Here is a 7,164-nt window from a genome sequence, read left to right on the forward strand (position 1 = left end):
AATTAAAAAATATATATATTAAATAGTCTAAAAAATATAAAAATTTCGTAGAATAACGAGGAAAAAATCATAAAACTCTCTCTTTTAAATTGGTCCCATAAAAAAATTGAGATTTTACACACTAAAAATTAAAAAAAAAAAAAACGAAGAAATAAAACAAAAAGTTAAAATTGCAATTAAAAATACCGTAATTAACTCAAAACTACCATATTTACATTATCTAATCTAAAATAATACCAAAAAAATATTCTCACGTGATATTGCATAAAAAAAGAACAACCATAAACAAAAATATTAACGGCAACTCCTTAAAACACCTACAAACACTTATACTCACATTCACTCACGCTCTCCCACCAGCGCTTTAACGCAAACGCTATCACTCTCTGCATATGCTCAAACCAACTTGACGTTACTCATTCATCATAAGTGCGCCAACAACACAACAACATCGCCAGCAAGAAAGTCAGCCAGCTGCAGCAGCGCCAGCAACAACATAAAAGGCAGCAGTGACAGTCAGCAACAAGCTATGAAACGGCTTGCTTACAAACGTTTTGTTTTCTTTAGTACTGCTGTTGTTATTTTCAGCCTTATTGTGCCGGCACTAGCAGCTAGTAGGCAAGCATGTTATATTCGGGCAAGCTTTGCGCCAAGTAGCTGCTGCCGCTGTCGTCGCCGCTGCTGCTGCTGCTAAAGTGAAAGTTGCACAAAAGCGTGGTCCGTTATCTCGGCAGCACGACAGCGCGTACAAGCAATTCACACCAGCACCAGCGCCAGCACACACTCATACCTGGAACGTCCACGCTGATGGACGCATGTGCGGCAGCTCGCTGTAGTGACTTGACTTCGCTTCCAACATTGGACATTTGTGCACCGAACATTAAGCAAACACAATATATTCTTTTAAATATATACGTACGAACGCATACATACTGACATGTATGAGCGCACTATAAATTAAACTCGTTCGGAATTTCTACAAAAAGCTTGTAGTGTGCGGTTCTTTAACGGTGCTGCGTGTTTAGCCGAGGCCGAAGCAAAGTATGTGTGTGGTATTTAAATATGCAAAAGTGTGACTTATAAATGTGTTGTTACTTTCTTAATGGAAAAATGTGGCAATTTAAATAATTAAATGCTAAAACTAAAACTAAAACCAAAAAATTCGAAATACAAAATTAAACAGCGACAAAAAAATATTTGTAAGTGCTAAGTGGCGCTGAAGTGAAAGGATTTGTGGAACACGTAAACTCGAATTGTAATATAAGTGAAAACACTACGCTGATATATGGCATAATTAAACACAAAAGCAACAAAAAAAAAACATATTATTCATCGATTAAAGTGTATGAAAGGCAACAAACTAAAATTACATATTGTGCTTGGTATAAATAAAAAATAGTTCGAAACACAAATTTGGCTCGTCTAAGATTTTAAATGCTGAAATAATATAACAAAAAACATTAAAAAAATATGAATGGCGATATAAAAGGCTATATTTTATATTAATCAGAAGAATTTTGTTTTTTTTTTTTTTTTGTTTTTTTGTTTATGAAGCAGGAGTTGTTTCGGTAAATATTTGAAAAAAAAGCAGAAAAAAGTTAAACTTTTCCTTTTTTAGTTTTTTCATCGACTATTCCAAAAATTTTTTCACTGTCTAAAAATATAGATTTATAGATCCGAATATCAACTTTTATCAACTTTTGAAAAGAGGGAGCAATTAGGAAAAAATTATCCTTGTACTAAAGTGCTTCATTTTAAGGGAATATTTTTCTGAAGTGATATTTTTAAAGCCTTCATAAAACTCTATTTATCATTGTTCAAGAAAGTGATCAATCCTTTTATTTCTTGTGCTCACGCTCTCACCTAAGAAGCAAGGATAATCCTAAAATTTGTGACTATTGTACATAAAGAAATTTGCTTTGTCAAGTTATTTATATAACTGTAAAATCTGAATGTTTTTCTACCATAAGATCCACATATAATTTGTATAACCTTAGCCAGGTCTTTTAAGTAGCGCCGAACTACTCTAGCTTAGCAACAGCCATGTTTTGGATCATACTAATAGAATATTTTCTGAAAAAAAAAAAAACGGAGTGAATAGCATTTGTAAAATTATGCCTATATGGTCCCCTAAACTGCAAAACAATGTAGCATCAAAAAATAACTGAAAATCGCTGTCATATATAATAACCAATATGTGACTATTTTATAACCAATATATATCCATTTTATAAGCAAAACTCAAATTTTGATTCAATATGAGTGGTTTCAATTCTATTGCTTTTTCTCCGTCCGTTAACTTATGAAAAGCGATCTTATGTTATTTTTCATTTTAGGTGACAATATGAGCATCCAGACACCGCATATACAGTTTGGCAAGCAAATAATTTTTTTACTCTACAAATATCTGATAGGAGTTATTTTTTGGAGTTAAAGTTCACAATTTTACCGAATGCTAGGTTGAGTTTCTTTTTTTTATTTTTATATGATGTATAATTTTTGTTATACTTCAAATCAGAGGGTCTTCAATAAAAAGCTTCTGGATATGGCGATAGTACTTGGAAAAAATAATTTTTGCCAATCGGTTAGAATCGTAACGTATAGCGCTTAGATCATTATCACCTTCCTTATTGGCTTAGTACACTAAATCAGTTAAGCCTCACATACTTGTATAGTGAACTTACATGCATATTATTGAATAATGGCATGCAATAAATTTTGCGAAATTTTTTCTTAGGAATTTTATGGGTATAAATACCGAAAACATGTATAAGGGAATATTAGATTATAATTTGAAAAATATCGCCGCAATATAGGCTACCAACGACCATTTTTTATCTTTGGCTGAAATATTTGCCAACTTTGCTAAATAGCTTTAGAAACTAATTTGACATTTTTAGCTTTTTTGTGCGCCACTTTGGGTGTTTTTTTACATAAGTAACACGAAGGCTTTGTCCAACTAAATTTTATGAAATAATCATTGGAGAATAAAAGTGCAAACTTGTGAGCACAGAGTCACAAGTAAGGATTTCAATGATAATTTTTGATTAGCTTTTCAAAATAATGCGATAGTTTTAAAGTATATAAATTGATCATTCCTAATCGAAGCCATTAAAACAATTATTCTAAATATTTAGCGTTCAACCAGCGCATACATAAATTTTTTTATGTCGTTAACAGTAATGCGCTGCGTCTCCTCGATTACGACTGCTTGAATACCAAGGTTGTGATCATAAAATACTCCTTTTATGTTAGTTGGATTAATTAAAATCTCGTTCACTTTAAGGTCTGCAGATCTCTATTTATCGAAATATTGTTTACACCTTTTTATGTATGTTATTGCAAACCAATACTATCATTTCTAAAACAAGTCAATAGCTCGACTGGCATGGCCTTCAGTGGCTTCAGCGAATTTCTATTTTATTCGGTTTCGACTCATTTTGGAGGTGCCATTCCCTAGATTGTTGGATGATTTAGACGTCATTTCTATAAACTCTCCTCAGTAATGATGCGTTTTATGAATGTAAGATACTCAGCTACGTCGCCTTGCGACCTCTGCAAAAAATATGCAAAATATTGAAGTCTCTTGGTAAGAGTCGGGCATTGGATCGCTTTATATCGAATATACTAGGTTGTCAAAAAAAGTCTTGCGGTATTTTTATTGAATTTTCATTTGTTCATAATATTTTTTTTTTTTTTTTTTTATGATGACTCATGCCCAGCTCTTGACCGATGCTACGGCTGCTACTATGCCGGTCTTTTTCGACAAATTCAGCGATTTTATCGCAATTTTCGACAACAGACCTTCCGGAGCGTGGCGCATCTTCGACCACCTCTACACCAGAACGAAAACGTTGAAACCATCGTTGCGCGGTGGAAATGGAAACTGTATCGGGTCCATAAACTGCACAAATTTTATTGGCTTGAGATGCATTTTTTGCCTTTATCGTAGTAGTACTGTAAAATATGCCGTATTTTCTCTTTGTTTTGCTCTATGTTTGGGACGCTATAACTCACGAACGACTGAAAAGAAACAACAATCAATCAAACACGTATTAGCGCGTGAAATGAGCTTTCCAAAAAGGTATAGCATGACCCGATGCGACTAATAAAACTAGAACTACGCGCTCTCAGCGCCAACTGGCGAAAATAACGCAAGACTTTTTTGACAATCTAATATATAATATTAACCAAAATATATTGAGTCGATCCATAAGAGGTGGTGTGATCCGCTGCTCATCTCTTTGATGCCAACACCACGATTTTCAATCCGATTGGATAAATTCACGACCTTCACCAAATGCTTTGTAACACTCAAATACTTAATTACTTCTTGACAAAACAGACTCTTTAAGATACTTCTGAAACATTTAGAATTTCTCGCAATCAAATTAGTTCGCTACTAATAACTTAACGCCATTTTTCACTTATTAAGCACGTTTAGTAGCTGCTGGACAACCTGGGCTTTTGTCATTTAAGTCTTCCCGGCCATTGCTTAATCATGAAAACCACATCTACACTTGAGTACGGCTTTGCAAACATTACCATTCACTTTTATCAACAATTTATGTGTTTTTTTTTTTTTTTTTTTTTTTTTTTTTTTTTTTTTTTTTTGAAATAAATATGACACAAAATTTTATATTTGCTTTTTGTTCTATTTTTATTGTGTAACATTTGCATTACCTGAGCTTCTTATATTAAGTTTGCCATGAAGCTTGTAACACTCAGAAGGAAATATGGCTTACTCTATAAAAATATAGACATAAGCGATCAGCATGATGAGTTGAGTTGAGGTAGCCATGTCCGTCTCTTCAGCTGTCTGTCTCTATAAACGCGTACTAATCCATCAATTTTTGTTATATCGATTTGAAATTTTACGCACGTCCTTTTCGCCTAAATAAGCTGATAATTTTACGTTACTGCCGATTTCGGATCACTACAGCATATAGCTTTCATGCAAACTGAACGAATATCCAAGTGCTTGTATACGTTTTTATTTGACAAGCTATCTTCACAAAATTTAGCAGCGATTATTGCCTAAGACAAGCTATCTTCACAAAATTTAGCAGCGATTATTGCCTAAGACATTGCTGAAATCTGCGAAGCAAAAGTTCAGATCGGTTCACTAAAGCTTATAGCTGCCATACAAACTAAACGATAGGGATCATGTCCAAAATAATTTACAAAGCTGTTTTTGATATTTCTAGCATTTTATGGTTTTAAAAAGAAAGTACGGGTATATAAAACCACAATGCAAAAAAACGCTATACACAAGAGCGTAGAAAATATTCAAGTAATAACAATTGATGTTGTGCTGCTCAAAACTGTATGATTCATTTAATGCTTATGACTTGGCGAACTGTTAGCAATTTAATATTAATAATTATCCAAGCTAATTTGTAGTTAAATCAAAGATAAAGCCAACATAATTGTCAACTATTAAACGCTAACATTGTAACAGTATGGGCAAATCACACAGCCGTTTAAAGCACAGTTCTTCAACATATTAAAGCGCATAATAAACTCGCCACAAACACAAGCACTTTGTGTTTGAAACAAACACTGCACACAATAAAATAAAAAAGAAATAAAAAATAAAATAAAATACACGATAATTCAGCAAAGTGAGAGAAGAGAAAAATCGCTTGGCTGGTAAATAACTGGCACTACAGAATGTGTTAATTAGTGTCTTTGGCCGATATGTGGACTTGCTGCGCCACTCGACGCGGCGACGCGGCTACGCGCCTCCAATTCGCTTTGGTTTGCATGCGAAACGCTCGAGCAGACAGTTAGTTTACCGGACCAGCCGAACGCCTGCAGCAGCCAACTGTTGTCGCTGATAGCCATTTATCACTTACACACACACACACACACACACACACACACATACACATATTTATATAGACTTTTAGTGGTGTGCGAGTCCCTCAACCCACTTCGGCAGCGCCTGGTTCAGTTAGTTATCACGACCGGCGCGCATTGTCAGTTAGGCTGTTGTTCAGTTTTGGACCGTTTTACCTTTTTTACCGCGTTTTTGCTGCGCCGCGCTCGCAGTGGACCGTTGTTTTCGGCGATGTACGCGTTATAGCTATGTTGTTGCTGCTGTGTGCAGCTTCTCTGCTCTGCTCGTCTTTCTCTGTACTTATTACTTCTTATTACTTAACTTCCTTTGGGTTTGCTGTTGTTGTTGTGGCCACAGTGTGCTTGCGCATACGTAGAGCGACATGGCGCATATTCACCAATTTGTTATGGCAGTAATTTTCTGCTTACGCTGCTGTTCTTTATCAGCTATTTTGCTACCGCATTTTGCACATTCCACATGCTGATTGCATTTCATGCTCATAATAAGCATAAATTATCAGCTTTGCCAGCGAATTTGCCACTCAACGCCTATGCGAGTGCCGGTCAGCATGTGCATTACCACAATAACAAAAAAACAAAACAGTTCAGCAACAACAATAAGAGTGTGTGCGCAAGCAATCAGCGCAATTACACTCAAACACACGCACACATACACACACAAACGCATACAAGAACATCACATGCATGATAACAACAACATTAACACCAATAATTAAGTTGGAGAAAACTAAAGTTTACACATGTCTATTCGCATAAATGTATGCATGTGTGTGTGTGGCAATATTTGCCGCTGCATCAGTGCAGCAAAACAAGTTCGTTGCTTCAGTCTTTCGTTCGTTCACTGCCATGGCCAGCGCGGTGCCAAGCAGCCAGCCTCCAGTTTCGTGTGCTGTCAGCCTTGTTTTGTTCTTGTAAACGGCTGTAAACGTCGATGTGCTTTGAATGAAGCGTATGATTGAGCATACAGCAGAATAGCGGTAGTTTTTGCAAGCAATAACACAACACACTTTAGTAATAACAACAACAACAGCACACAGCGCAATAACAAAGCAAAGCATATAAACTTGTGCGCTAAAATGAAGCGTAGTTTATGAGTTCAGCAAACAGTAGCCAACTTCGCGCATGTGTGTGTGTGTGTGTCTATGTGTGCTTATTTGTATATATAGCAGCATCCGCAATGCAGCATCTCAGCTTAATGTGTGGAAATATTTATGATATAGCGAGCATAAATATTGAAATATAAATTCTAATGGAAAAATGTTTTTTTTTTTTTCAATAAATTTAGAATCTGTTTAATTATAA

At 35.3% G+C, this 7,164-nt stretch overlaps 1 protein-coding gene across 1 annotated transcript in view; it reads left to right on the forward strand.

The window, feature by feature from the left end:
- Nucleotides 1–804: 804 nt before the first annotated feature.
- Nucleotides 805–7,164, forward strand: part of LOC108969612 (mucin-2) — a gene marked incomplete in the record, with an annotated part of 64,976 nt that continues 58,616 nt past the window's right edge. The window contains 1 exon segment of the mRNA XM_018934427.1: nucleotides 805–1,045.

This window comes from Bactrocera latifrons, unplaced genomic scaffold, assembly GCF_001853355.1.
Source record: "Bactrocera latifrons isolate USDA-ARS-PBARC rearing strain unplaced genomic scaffold, ASM185335v1 scaffold_105, whole genome shotgun sequence".
NCBI classification, from domain to species: Eukaryota; Metazoa; Arthropoda; class Insecta; order Diptera; family Tephritidae; genus Bactrocera; species Bactrocera latifrons.